Raw genomic sequence first — 15,026 nt, forward strand, 5'->3', positions numbered from 1 at the left:
TATGTTATCTGGTCATAGTGTTGCGGTATTTCTCCCTTGTATGTGGTATTGTTCGGTCACTTTGTGGTCTGGTCACGGTGTGGTGGTATTTCTCCCTTGTATGTGGATGTATTTGGTCACTGTTTGGTGGTAATATGTGGTCTGGTCACTGTGTGGCGGTATTTATCCCTTGTATGTGGTTGTACTCGATCACTATGTGGTGGTAATATGTTGTCTTGTCACGGTGTGGCGGTATTTCCCCCTTGTATATGGTATTATTGGTTTTGGTATAGTGGATTGTGTTGTGTATGGAGGTCACATTTTCTCTCTATAAGGGGGAGATTATTTCCAGTAGAAATTAAATACTTAAACATTTAACCCCTCCCTGTCCTGTGACTATTACACTGCAGTAAATATGCACTTAGAGATTCTCCAGTGAAAACAAGTATACACCTTTACTAAGGCCACGTGCACACACTGAGTATTCAGTGAGTTTTTCTACCTCAGTATTTGAAGCCAAAACCAGGAGTGGTAAAATCAGAGAAAAAGTGTAATAGAAACACGAGCACCACTTCTGTATTTATCACCCACTCCTGGATTTGGCTACAAATACTGATGTAAGATACTGACCAAATACTAAACGTGTGAACGTGGCCTAAGGATAAGTGATAACTTATTCATCTGTGTGGACCGATTGCTGGGACCTGCACCAATCGTGCAACTTTTATCCCCCATTATACTGGAGCTCATGTCCGACTCGACCCCTGATCCATTCATTCCCTCAGTGGCTGCGAGCGCTGGGCTTGTTTTTATCTGGCTGCTCAACAGAGGATGAATGGAGCTGCGGTCACACACCCCACCCCACAGAGGATGAATGGAGCTGCGGTCACACATCCCACCCCACAGAGGATGAATGGAGCTGCGGTCACACACCCCACCCCACAGAGGATGAATGGAGCTGCGGTCACAAACCCCACCCCACAGAGGATGAATGGAGCTGCGATCACACACCCCACCCCACAGAGGATGAATGGAGCTGCGGTCACACACCCCACCCCACAGAGGATGAATGGAGCTGCGGTCACACACCCCACCTCACAGAGGATGAATGGAGCTGCAGTTACACATCCCACCCCACAGAGGATGAATGGAGCTGCGGTCACACACCCCACCCCACAGAGGATGAATGGAGCTGCGGTCACAAACCCCACCCCACAGAGGATGAATGGAGCTGCGGTCACAAACCCCACCCCACAGAGGATGAATGGAGCTGCGATCACACACCCCACCCCACAGAGGATGAATGATGAATGGAGCTGCGGTCACACACCCCACCCCACAGAGGATGAATGGAGCTGCGGTCACACACCCCACCTCACAGAGGATGAATGGAGCTGCAGTTACACATCCCACCCCACAGAGGATGAATGGAGCTGCGGTCACACATCCCACCCCACAGAGGATGAATGGAGCTGCAGTCACACACCCCACCCCACAGAGGATGAATGGAGCTGCGGTCACACACCCCACCCCACAGAGGATGAATGGAGCTGCGGTCACACACCCCACCCCACAGAGCATGAATGGAGCTGCGGTCACAAACCCCACCCCACAGAGGATGAATGGAGCTGCGGTCACACACCCCACCCCACCCCACAGAGGATGAATGGAGCTGCGGTCACACACCCCACCCCACAGAGGATGAATGGAGCTGCGGTCACACACCCCACCCCACAGAGGATGAATGGAGCTGCGGTCACACACCCCACCCCACAGAGGATGAATGGAGCTGCGGTCACACATCCCACCTGCCGCTGCAAAAAGTTCCCCAATCTTCCGATCGGTGCGGTTTCCACTGCTCTGGTTCCACCGATCAATAAGTTATCACCAACCTACCCTGTGATAACTTGTTTTCACCAAAGACCCCATTACTGCAAACGACTATAATTGTACATCACAGTTATGGTGCACAATATAGATGTGCAGGAGCCGCCTGTGTATACAGTCAAAGCAACACAATAATGGGGATAACGCTAATGGGTGTTTATACTTAGCTGTAGGGTGGGCCCCTGGAGTCAATTCCCCTGGTGGGCCCCAGACACCCCAGTCCGCCCCTGATGTCGGGGCACAGTGGTGGCATTATTATGTGGGGGGCACAGTGGGGGTATTATTATGTGAGGGCACAGTGGGGGCATTATTATGTGCGGCAGTAAGAGGAGTCGGTTTTTGTGCACACAGCAGGTGCAGTAATAGGGACACACACGGCAGCAGTGGCTCAGTATTGGGGTGACGGCAGGATGAGGCGTTTGTGCAGGTTGGGATTAGATGGGGTTCGGTGCCGGAAGTGTGAGGAGTCAAATATGTCTTTGTTGTAATTTCTGTAGATGAGTTGTGGCTGGAAGATGTCGTCATGTCGGTCTGGGCCAGATGGAAAACACAGAAAAGGTGAACAATTCCATCCGAAAGAACGTCAGCAGTAAGTCACCATCTATAACTGCACTGTGATCTCTTGTATGTGCTGCAGCACCGATATCTACCACTATATAGTCACCATATAGCAGTAATATCAGTGTCATCTGCCGAGATTCCACTATATGCACGATTAGTCTGCGCCACCGTAGTTATCATTGTTACCTGGTAAGGGGCCCACTCAAATGTTTTGCCCCCCCCTGAGCTGAAACCCTAGCTACGCCACTGTCATGAATATCCTTCCTGGACTTTCCTTGCAGAAACAAGAATTTTATCCCTCCTCTGCTCTCAGTTGCTGTGAATATCGCATTAGACTCCGCCCGTTATTCCCGCATGCGTAGAACACTGTTGCCATAAGCAACAAACACAAAATTTTAAAAACATATATTCGACACATAAGGCTTTCATGTGATGTAACATTCGTTACCATAGAAACAAAAAAATATCACAAAGCCAAAAACTTATCAGCAGCCCCTCATATCTTTTGAATACTGTTTAGATTCATACATGTCTTTGCCTATATGGCTACTTATACATTCCCATCTACTGGTGTGTATGATTTTGGCATGCATACAATTGTTCCTGTCTTCTTTACCCTCATCAGTGCAGAATGCGGAGTCCTTGGCTCTCACGCTGCCGGTGTCTCTTCATTTTTCCCCCATCTTGATCCTGTTAAGCTTTCCAGGAACTCTTCTTCCTTGTAGGAATATTTAACCATCTGATCTTAATATTTTTTTTATTATTGCATTGCATTATACCAGAATTGACCCCGGTCCGAGCCGAGCGGAGTGATCAGAAAGCAAAATGAGGAAAGAATGAGTAAAATCATCCGGATTAAAGACAAAAACTGATGTAAGGAAGAAAGAACTTTAGAACTAAATAGAAAGCCTAAGAAAACATCAAAGACTTGGAGGAGAACCAGATACAATGTAACAGTAGAGAAGGACTTCTCGGATATGGACACGTTTGGGGAGCAATTATTTTTACTTGTATGTATTTTAGGTTTCATTGAAAATGTTGCACGGTTTGGCTTTTGTAGACTGTGTCCCTGCATCTTGATGGCTGCAGAATGAGTTAACAGAGGATCCATCAGTGAGCTCATGTCGCTGGAGAGGTTATAACTCTTAAGTTCATTTTTCAGAGCTCCTCTTAGCTGATTTATGACCACATCAAGGTTCACCTCTACTTACATATAATCATTGAAAAAGACCGATTAAAAAAAGTTACAAACTCTCTAATCAGAATAAGCTCACTGACGGATACTCAGTTAACTCTTTCAATGTGCCAGGGCACAAAGAGCCTCTAGAAGCCAAATTTTGCTAAATCTAATATATAAAGCTTAGTGTGTGTGTGTGTGTGTGTGTGTGTGTGTGTGTGTGTGTGTGTGTGTATGTCCGCTAAAGGAATTTGCACCATCACATTTACAATCACGAAATTTTGCACACACGCCCCATGTGACCCAGGGAACGTCATAGACTATGTTTTGACAGGAAAATGTAACCCCGTGCTTTACAGTTACTCTCAAAAATCCTGCCTCAATTAAACTGAATGGAGGTGGGAGCTACAAGCTATAAATAGCAACTGTTAGTGGTTGCTATAGGAACAAAATAAACTGTTAGTATAAGAAGCTTATGTGTGAGGTAATAAGATGTCGGTGGAGAGCCGGATAGAGAGAGACAGCCGGGCAAAGAGACAGACAGAAGCAGATGGGCAAAGAGACAGACCTGGAAAGAGACAGACGGGCAAAGAGACAGACGGGCAAAGAGACAGACGGGCAAAGAGACAGACGGGCAAAGAGACAGACGGGCAAAGAGACAGACCTGGAAAGGGACAGACCTGGAAAGGGACAGACCTGGAAAGGGACAGACCTGGAAAGGGACAGATCTGGAAAGGGACAGATCTGGAAAGGGACAGATCTGGAAAGGGACAGATCTGGAAAGGGACAGATCTGGAAAGGGACAGATCTGGAAAGGGACAGATCTGGAAAGGGACAGATCTGGAAAGAGACAGCACTAGAAAGAGACAGACGGGCAAAGAGATAGCCCTGGAAAGAGACAGACGGGCAAAGAGACAGCCCTGGAAACAGACAGACGGGCAAGGAGACAGACCTGAAAAGAGACAGACGGGCAAACAGACAGATGGGAAACGGACAGATGGGCAAACAGACAGATGGGCAAACAGACAGATGGGCAAACAGACAGATGGGCAAAGAGACAGACGGGCAAAGAGACAGACGGGCAAAGAGACAGACGGGCAAAGAGACAGACGGGCAAAGAGACAGACCTGGAAAGAGACAGACCTGGAAAGAGACAGACCTGGAAAGAGACAGACCTGGAAAGAGACAGACCTGGAAAGGGACAGACCTGGAAAGGGACAGACCTGGAAAGGGACAGACCTGGAAAGGGACAGCACTAGAAAGAGACAGACGGGCAAAGAGACAGACGGGCAAAGAGATAGCCCTGGAAACAGACAGACGGGCAAGGAGACAGACGGGCAAAGAGACAGCCCTGGAAAGAGACAGCCCTGGAGAGAGACAGACGGGCAAAGAGACAGCCCTGGAAAAAGACAGACGGGCAAAGAGACAGACAAGGAAAGAGAGAGACAGACAGGCACAGAGATGGAGACAGACTGATACAAATACAGACAGAGAGATAGAAACAGACAGAGACATAAGGGTGCTTTACACGCTGTGACATCACTAACGATATATCGTCGGGGTCACGGTGTTTGTGACGTACATCCGGCGTCGTTAGCGACATCGCAGCCTGTGACACCTCTGAGCCACCTAAAACGATCGCAAAAGAGGTAAAAGTCGTTGGTATTGGAGAGGTCGCTCCAACACCAAAAATCGTTGACGGGTGAGTAGCGAGGTTGTTTGTCATTGCTGCGGCAGCACACATCACTATGTGTGACACCGCAGGAACGAGAACCTCACCTTACCTGCGTCCACTGGCAATGAGGAAGGAAGAAGGTGGGCGGGATGTTCCGGCCGCTCATCTCCACCCCTCCTCTGCTATTGGTCGGCCACTTAGTGACATCGCTATGACGCCGAACGAACCGCCTCCTTAGAAAGGAGGCTGTTCGCCGGTCACAGTGAAGTCGCTAGGCAGGTAAGTAGTGTGATGAGTGTTAGCGATGTTGTGCGTCACGGGCAGCGATTTGACTGTGACGCACAACGGACGGGTGCGGGTACGCTCGCTAGCGATATCAGTACCGATATCGCAGCGTGTAAAGTACCCTATAGACACAGACAGAGGCTGGGAGAGAGATAGTTACTATCCCGGGCAACGCCGGGCACTACAGCTAGTATTTAATAAAACTCAGTTACGAAAAATTATTTTTAGCCTAAAAACCATTAACAAAAACCTTCCCCGGTGTTAATATCCTTTTCCTCATTGTGAACTTGGAAATCCTCAGCTCTTAAAATATGTGACAAAATATGAATAATGGGAGCAGGGACTCCTAGGTAGAAGCACGATCGTTACCGTCACCCTAGCACAGTTGGCTGATAACATGGAGCAATAGCTTACATGCAACTGAACAACAAAAGGGGAAATAGTTCATTGTGGTCTAGAGTATGTTGAATAGTGGGAAGAAAACTGCTTTAGTATTGCTTCCAGTATGTGCCGTTTCCTATTGGGACCACACAGGATGACATCACAGTATTTAATGATGTCATTAGTTGCGAGCGGATGGTGAGGGGCAGATCGAGAAAAGCTCATTTTGCTATTTCATGGTAAGTCTGCAGTTTACCCTTCATCAAAGTAAACTTGACCATGCAGATTAAAGCCCATTCACACATCCGTGACTCCAGTACATGTGGTGGCCATTTTGACATGTACTGGAGACATGTTAACACACATACTAATTAAAGATGTGCAAAGATGATAGATAGATGTTCACACCTATTAGCCAAATAATTAATTGAAAAAAATGATGTGGGTTCTTCCCCATTTATGATAACCAGCAAAGGTAAAGCAGACAGCTGGGGGCTGGTATTATCAGGCCGGGAAGATCCAAGGTTATTGGGCCCTTCCCAGCATAAAAATACCAGCTGGTGCTTCTGACACTATACAGCTGATATCAGCCCCAACTATTATTACCCCAATTGCTAACACACCAGAGCAATTGAGATCTAATGGATGCTACACTTCTGGGGCAGCTGTGGGCTGTTATTTTCAGGCTGGGAAGAGCCCAATAACCATGGACCTTCCCAGCCTGATAATATCAGCCTTCAACTGTCTGCTTTACCTTTGCTGGTGATCAAAAATAGGGGGAACCCCACATCATTTTTTTTTACTTTTAATTATTTATTTGGCTAATAGCTGTAACATCTATCTTTGCACATCTTTAAGACATTAAAAAACATTCTTTTCGGTGTCATACATTTTTTTCTGGAATGTGTAACACGGCTGGCACAGGAGCAGCACACGGATGACACATATGTACAAATGGATGGCCACATGGAAGGTCAAAACAGAACGTGCCACACATGCGGTTTTTAAACAGATGTGTGAAGGGGGCCTAAGAGAGAAGACAGAGATCCATTTTTTTTTGTAGACTATGAATTAATGATATCCCTTAGTTTCCCCCCATGCCCATTCAGTTTTCAGTCCACAGGTGGAAAACTGGAGAACGATGTCCCACCGGATACTGGGAGCAAGAAGGATGATGGGGCCGCCAGCTCCTCCAAGACACTGGGAATGTTCTTACTCCGTGGCCACTGCCAGAAGTGAGAAATATATATACAGTAAATATATACACACGATGGTGGATGTACTGCTGTGATGTAACAGTATCACACAGGATAGGATTAGATACACAGATTAGTACATAGTACCACACAGGATAGGATTAGATACACATTAGTACATAGTACCACACAGGATAGGATTAGATACACAGATTAGTACATAGTACCACACAGGATAGGATTAGATACACAGCTCAGCAGACAATACCACACAATATAGGATTAGATACACAGCTCAGCAGACAGTACCACACAAGATAGGATTAGATATACATCTCAGCAGATAGTACTACACATAAGATTAGATACACAGCTCAGCAGACAGTACCACACAGGATAGGATTAGATACACAGCTCAGTACGTAGTAGCACACAGGATAGGATTAGATACACAGATCAGTACATAGTACCACACAGGATAGGATTTGATACACAGATCAGTACATAGTACCACACAGGATAGGAATAGATACACAGCTCAGCAGACAGTACCACACATGATAAGATTAGATACACAGCTCAGCAGACAGTATCACACAGGATAGGATTAGATATAATGTTCAGCAGACAGTATCACCCAGGATAGGATTAGAGACACAGCTCAGCAGACAGTATCACCCAGGATAGGATTAGATACACAGCTCAGCACATAGTACCACACAGGATAGCATTAGATACACAGCTCAGCACATAGTACCACACAGGATATGATTAGATACACAGCTCAGCACATAGTACCACACAGGAAAGGATTAGATACACAACTCAGCGCATAGTACCACACATAATAGGATTAGATACACAGCTCAGCAGACAGGAATTACATATAAGATGCTTAGATACATGCTTAGTGTCGCGGGCGGAGGAGGGGACGCAGCACTCTCCCTACTGCTCGGGTCCGGCCGCCGCTACCGCGGCGGCCTGCTGCTGCTCGGTGCCTCGAGCGATGGGCCGGATCCCGGGGACTCGAGCGGCGCTCCTCGCCTGTGAGTGAAAAGGGGTTTGGTTTTGGGGATTTATTGTCCGTGACGCCACCCACGGTTGTGGTGATTGTGTGGACACCACCGCTGCTCTGTATGGGGATCCCGGGAGCGGTGACAGGGAGCAGGTTTGTTATTATTTCTCCCCTCCGTGGGTAGGGGGTGGTTGTCCCGGGGCCCAGTGATGAGGTGGGGGATGAGGGATGGCGGGGCCGGTGCAGGGCTTGGTGAGGTGCAGGGTCGCGGGGGCAGCGCTGTGCCTCACGGCACGGTGGTACTCACTCAGCCTGAGACGGTGACACAGTTCTTGGTAAAACACACGGCTGGAAACACGGTTCCCACGGACGGCTGCTGTTGCGTTTCCCCGGTAGTTAGCGGTGACGTAGCGATGGATTCCCACCGGTTACCCGCTCCCCGACCTGGATATGGGCCGGAGGGGCCCCTTTTTGCCCGCAGGCGCTGGCCCTGAGAAACTGGTGCCTTGGCGGTGGCGGTGTCTCTCTCATACGGTTGGACTGTTGCCTTCAATCGGGACTTAGTTGTTGGGAGACCCGGAGGTCCCCTTCACTGACGGATTTGGCAAATTCACGGCGACTCCAAGTCTTGCCGGGATCCGAAAGGCCCCTGCCAATGGTGCTGGCTTCTCCTTGTGTACCGGTCCGGTACCGCCGGGCCACCACCCGTCCGCGGTCCTCACGGTAACTCCGATCAGCCTCCACTGCAGATGGTCACCGCCGTCTGCTAACCTTGCTGTCACAGTCCGGGGCACACACCCGGACTAACTTCAGGCTTTCAAACAGTCACTTTCTTCTTTCACTACTCTCACTGCACTACTGCTCAGCTCCTCTCACTTTCTCCTCCAAAACTCAACTGCCTGGTTTCCCTCCTCCAGGACTGTGAACTCCTTGGTGGGTGGAGACCAACCGCCTGGCTCCACCCCCTGGTGTGGATATCAGCCCCTGGGGAAGGCAACAAGGATTTTTGGTTTAGCTTAGATGTGCCTAACCGGGGTGTAGGGTGTGGTGGTGTCATTACCTGTGACCCCTGGCTTGCCCAGGGCGTCACATTCCCCCTTAGCAAAATGCAGACCGTCCACGGGCTGCCCGTCCAACACCGGTTTTATTTTTCTGAAAAAAGATAAAAACATAAACAAGTATAATAACTTCATCCCACAACGGGAGGCACTTTACTTAAACGTTACGGTAACGGTTTTTAACGGTTGCTGCTGCCGCTCTCTCCCACCCAAGTAACCTGGCCCTGATGCTGCCCCTAAGAAACAGGCAGCACCCCTTGACCCCAGTCCTGCACCAAGTTACCCGAGCGGGATCTGTCCTTCCCCTCCAGAGGGTAGCCACCGGTTCCGGTGGTGGCTGGGCCCCAGCCTGCTCCACTGCGGGCCCTCCCTCCAATCTGCCTCTCCGGAGGCGGTAACGGTAGCTGCAACAACAACATTTTTATTTACATTCCACTTAACGTTTGTGGTTGCCCTGCAAGTTCTCGGGCTTGTTCATAGGAGTTCCTATGCAAAACTGTAGATGGTCCCCACGGGGACAACAATGCCGGCAACGGCCGGTTCCAATCAGGTGCAGACAATGAGATGACTTTTCGGTTAATCATTTTCATTTTCAAACACTTGCAAACTTTAAACACATAGGTGGTCCCAACGGGGACGGTGACAACGGTGCTCCGCTGCCCTACTCAGAGTCCTCGGCATCACCTGAGGGAGGGGGCGCGGCGCTCACACGGGCCTCCTGGCTGCCCCTTAGCTTTGCATCCAGCGCAAACCACCCCCTCTCCCCGCAGTGCCGGGTGTATTGTACGAGGTCCCCTGGCATCAGGTTGCGGCCTGGGTGCTCTTCTGGCAGGTGAGCATTAACATCCCGCCGGGCTATAAACACTTCGGCCTCCAGGCCCGGTTCATAAATAAATCCATAGCCCCGGCGGACATCAAACCGCCTCACCTGCCCCTCATACAGCGGGCCCCGCACCCGGAAGGTTGCTTGTCTCAGGCTCTCCTTCTCCCGGATCGTACGGGCCACCATCTCCGCCTTCCTTCTTTCTCTCTCCTCGATTTCCAGGCCCAACGGTACCAGCTCCCTGTCCCAGTACGGCGCTGCTGCGAGCTCCGGCGCACGGGTCGGGCCCCGCAAGACCTCTCGGACGCTGCCCACTACTGTTGATCTGGGCGGCAGGTCCCGCGGTGACTTGGCCTTGGACGCCACCTTGCAGCGGCAACCCGGCGCAACCTCAGTCGAGGTGTGAGGGATGGGCACAGGGGCTTTCCTCTGCTGGGCCTTCGGCACGGAGCGGGCTGTCGGCTCCGGCTCAGGGGATTTCTCGGGGGACGCCTCCGGTTCTGACTTCGGGGCTTTCCACGGCAGCACCTCCGGTCGGCTACGGGCTCCGGCTACAGGTCGGCCCGCTGGGGCGGGCATGCTGGGTATCGCTACCGGTTGCGGTGGTAGCGGGCCTAGTGACGGGGTCACGGCTTCCTTGACGGGTGGCGAGGGAGGCAGCAGGGGGAGAGGGTTTAGACCGGGTCCCGCAGCCGCGATGACCGGCCCTTCAAGGGCATCGGGGCGTAGGTCACTCACCCTCCCTTCCTCAGCTTCCTCCTCGCGTCTCCGCACAGCCGCTATAACCTCCGCCATGTCGGTGTCCCACTCCTCCATGAGGAGCTGCATTTTGACCTGCAGCCTCTGGTAGAGCTTCGCGGTCCGGATCTCCACCCACGCCGCGGTTCCCGGCGCGGGGGCTGCGGTGCTTCGGGACGGCATCCACATGTTGCTGGCGGCCTCCCCCAGGAACAAGATGGCTGCAGAGTCCTGGCGTCCCTGCCTTTATAGCCGCGGCTACATGCGACCAGTCGCCATTTCGTCCCCCTTAGCCTCTTTTCGGCTCCTCCTCTATCGGGGCGGGGTTTTGGCCTTCGCGCCTCCACTACTCGAGAAGACGCTCAAGCGGGAACTTTTCGTGCCAAAGATGGCGGCTTCTCAAATTTTCTGGCCGGACACCTCCGGCGGTAACAAGGCGCACCTCTACCCAACGGCAGAGCGGTAAGATCCTGTTTGTGATGCCAAGTTGTCGCGGGCGGAGGAGGGGACGCAGCGCTCTCCCTACTGCTCGGGTCCGGCTGCCGCTGCGGCCTGCTACTGCTCGGTGGCTCGAGCGATGGGTCGGATCCCGGGGACTCGAGCGGCGCTTCTCGCCCGTGAGTGAAAAGGGGTTTGGTTTTGGGGATTTATTGTCCGTGACGCCACCCACGGTTGTGGTGACTGTGTGGACACCACCGCTGCTCTGTATGGGGATCCCGGGAGCGGTGACAGGGAGCAGCTTTGTTGTCATTTCTCCCCTCCGTGGGTAGGGGGTGGTTGTCCCGGGGCCCAGTGATGAGATGGGGGATGAGGGATGGCAGGCCCGGTGCGGGGCTTGGTGAGGTGCAGGGTCGCGGGGGCAGCGCTGTGCCTCACGGCACGGTGGTACTAACTCAGCCTGAGACGGTGACACAGTTCTTGGTAAAACACACGGCTGGAAAGACGGTTCTCACGTACGGCTGCTGTTGCGTTTCCCCGGTAGTTAGCGGTGACTGCCACTTTTCCTGCAGCTAAGTTTACTGTTGGTAGCGATGGATTCCCACCGGTTACCCGCTCCCCGACCTGGATATGGGCCGGAGGAGCCCCTCTTTGCCCGCAGGCGCTGGCCCTGAGAAACTGGTGCCTTGGCGGTGGCGGTGTCTCTCTCATACGGTTGGACTGTTGCCTTCAATCGGGACTTAGTTGTTGGGAGACCCGGAGGTCCCCTTCACTGACGGATTTGGCAAATTCACGGCGACTCCAAGCCTTGCTAGGATCCGAAAGGCCCCTGCCAATGGTGCTGGCTTCTCCTTGTGTACCGGTCCGGTACCGCCGGGCCACCACCCGTCCACGGTCCTCACGGTAACTCCGATCAGCCTCCACTGCAGACGGTCACCGCCGTCTGCTAACCTTGCTGTCTCAGTCCGGGGCACACACCCGGACTAACTTCAGGATTTCAAACAGTCACTTTCTTCTTTCACTACTCTCACTGCACTACTGCTCAGCTCCTCTCACTTTCTCCTCCAAAACTCAACTGCCTGGTTTCCCTCCTCCAGGGCTGTGAACTCCTCGGTGGGCGGAGCCAGCCGCCTGGCTCCACCCCCTGGTGTGGACATCAGCCCCTGGGGAAGGCAACAAGGATTTTTGGTTTAACTTAGATGTGCCTAACCGGGGTGTAGGGTGTGGTGGTGTCATTACCTGTGACCCCTGGCTTGCCCAGGGCGTCACACTTAGCAGACATCACATAAGAGGCTTAGATACACCAATAACTGATGGAAGCAAAGTAGGAAGCAGAATATCAGGGCGGCCATTGTCTGGTCTTGTGGATACGGCTTCTTTTAAGTGTTTTTCTTTGCAGTACTGAGAAGACTGGATATTCTTGAGCCCATCTCACATGGACATTCAGCATCCAGACCCCCGCCCGTCCCTAAATCCCCCTTATACTGTATCCCAGGCCTTGGAGTCACCGCAGCAAACTCCAGCAGGGCAGGTGAGTGTTTCCTCTCAGGTGTATAACCATCAGTTTTGCCCATAGTGTACATATAGGACAATGTCCTGAAACTTCAGCCCTCCAGATGTTTGAAAACTCCCAGGCTGCACCATGTCATAGCTTTCCAATAACTGGAGGGTCAAAACTTAGGAAAAAAAATAACTTTTTACCCCGAGTTTTGCCTCTTGGGGCTACGGCTTTCATTTAGGAGACCAATCAGCCCCATGGGGTATTACAGGCAATACTATGGGACCAAATATGCAAAATAGTCCTAAAGAAGGAGAGCTGTGTCTCTAGTGCAGTGACTTCTTTGTGCCACTAGGTGGAGCAGTGGACTAATGTACAAACCGGTCATGGACTGATCCCAATGGCTACAGACCACTTTTTTTCGTCTTTTTTTTTTTTAATATTTACTTCAGTATTTTCCAACTTGCGACTCACGACCCACATATAGTTCTCACAAATATTTTTTTTACCGCCCCCCTACAAAGACCCCATTGTGTGACGTCATTTCTCTTCCTAGTAATATTTGCCCCCTAAACACCATTATAGGCGGATACAGGATGATAATATTTGGAGAACGCCGATTCCCGGAATTAACCAGGTCTATGTTTCAATACAGATTTCCTCAGTTCCCCTCCTCATCCTCCGTGGCGAAGGATACAGGAAAATCCCTTAGGAGTCTGGAAAAGAATGGAAGCGCAGGATTTACGGCTACACCAGCAGCTCCGGGGTCTCCCATCAAAGAAGCGTCATATTCCCAATAAATCTTTGGAGATTCGTACCTGAAATTAAATAGTTAGTAACTTCTCAATTAGTTTTTATTAAAAAATCACCTGCCGTTTAATGTATACAGCTACCATGCAGACATATGTGTTACCATGGTTACAGGTGTTGGGGGAGACCTCCAGGGGGTCTCTCTCAGGGTCTCAGAGGAAGAGTTCAAATCAGATCTGTGCAGATGTATATGAATCAGGAAAATGACCACTCAGAGATGTATCTCAGGCAGTCACTTCCTTCTGTTTGTCAACAGTCAACAATAGAATATCAGACTAGACACGTTTTTACATGTCGGTTACCATAGTGACTCATAGCTCTGCACTGGAGCTGTATTCATAAAGCTATTTGCATAGTTACTCCTTTATGTTAATTGTGCCGACATCCTGAAAAATTGCTTGCCAAGGCGAAGTCATGCTTTAAGCATGGTCAGCAGTAAAAGTAGATTTTGTTTCCGCTGTCTGCTCAGGGATGGCAAATATTGTGCATTTTAGCCCCCCATGCTTTACACTGCAGTTCTGCTCACTTACAATTAATTCGTTACTCCCAAATACAGAAGACAGAGCTGATTTTTCATTACACTGAATGTGTCAGGATGGGAAAGGCTTTGATGATGGTGTGTATTGAGTGATTTTTCCCCCAGGTTATACATTCTTCCTCCAGTGACAGCTCCGGGTGAGATCACATTCATTAAAATTGCATATCTGGCATTCCTGTATTATACGCGTGCATGCTCCATTGATAACGGGGCTCTGCCATGTGTCGGGGACATGTTGGGTCTTATACCGGTCGTCCCTCCCTTCTGCTCACATTCCAGAGCTCTGCCGCCGGCAACACAATGGGTTTTGTGCGTAAGAAGTTAATTTTTGGCTTTTTTCTTACCCCCCCCCCCGATGGTTATGTGCCATGGGGTGGAAGGAGGAGCTGACATATCTTACTGTACAGACTTTGTTCTCATGGCTGCAAATATGGAGACTATAATGTGCAAGGTTCCCAAAGAATTCCCATACCCTAACAGGCCTTCCTTTGGGAACCTTATACCGTATGGGGGCATCATAAATGTCCATTTATCTCTATTAGTCAGAGCAGAGAGCCCTCTTGATCTGGAGGACTTAAGGGGGCTTTACACGCTATGATATCGTTAATGTTTTGTCATCGGGGTCACGTTGTTAGTGACGCACATCCGGCGTCATTAATGATATCGCAGCGTGTAATACTTACCAGCGACCTTAGGTGACCTCAAAAATGGGGAAAATCGTTCACCATGGAGAGGTCGTCCCAAACTCAAAAATCGGTAAGGATTGTTTAGCGTTGTGGTTCATCGCTCATGCGGCAGCACACATCGCTATGTGTGACACCGCATGAGCGAGGAACGTCTCCTTACCTGCCGCTGGCCGCAATGCAGAAGGAAGAGGTGGGCGGGATGTTTACATCACGCTCAGCTCCGCCCCTCCGCTTTCATTGGCCGGCCGCTTAGTGACGTTGCGGTGACGTCGCTGTGATGC

At 50.6% G+C, this 15,026-nt stretch overlaps 1 protein-coding gene across 8 annotated transcripts in view; it reads left to right on the plus strand.

Moving 5' to 3' along the window:
• CHST13 (carbohydrate sulfotransferase 13) overlaps window positions 1-15,026 on the plus strand; it is a 115,331-nt gene that overhangs the window by 27,072 nt on the left and 73,233 nt on the right. For 2 of the 8 annotated variants that reach the window (XM_075321526.1, XM_075321527.1), the window contains 5 exons: window positions 2,364-2,455; window positions 3,210-3,437; window positions 7,062-7,180; window positions 12,613-12,744; window positions 13,367-13,542. The gene's annotated coding sequence lies outside the window, so the exon portion shown is untranslated. Of the gene's footprint in view, window positions 1-1,786; window positions 2,456-3,209; window positions 3,438-7,054; window positions 7,181-12,612; window positions 12,745-13,366; window positions 13,543-15,026 lie in introns of those variants that run through there. The other 6 variants (XM_075321528.1, XM_075321531.1, XM_075321529.1 and 3 more) reach the window with 6 other exon arrangements.

Source organism: Anomaloglossus baeobatrachus, chromosome 8 (genome assembly GCF_048569485.1).
Source record: "Anomaloglossus baeobatrachus isolate aAnoBae1 chromosome 8, aAnoBae1.hap1, whole genome shotgun sequence".
NCBI lineage: Eukaryota > Metazoa > Chordata > Amphibia > Anura > Aromobatidae > Anomaloglossus > Anomaloglossus baeobatrachus.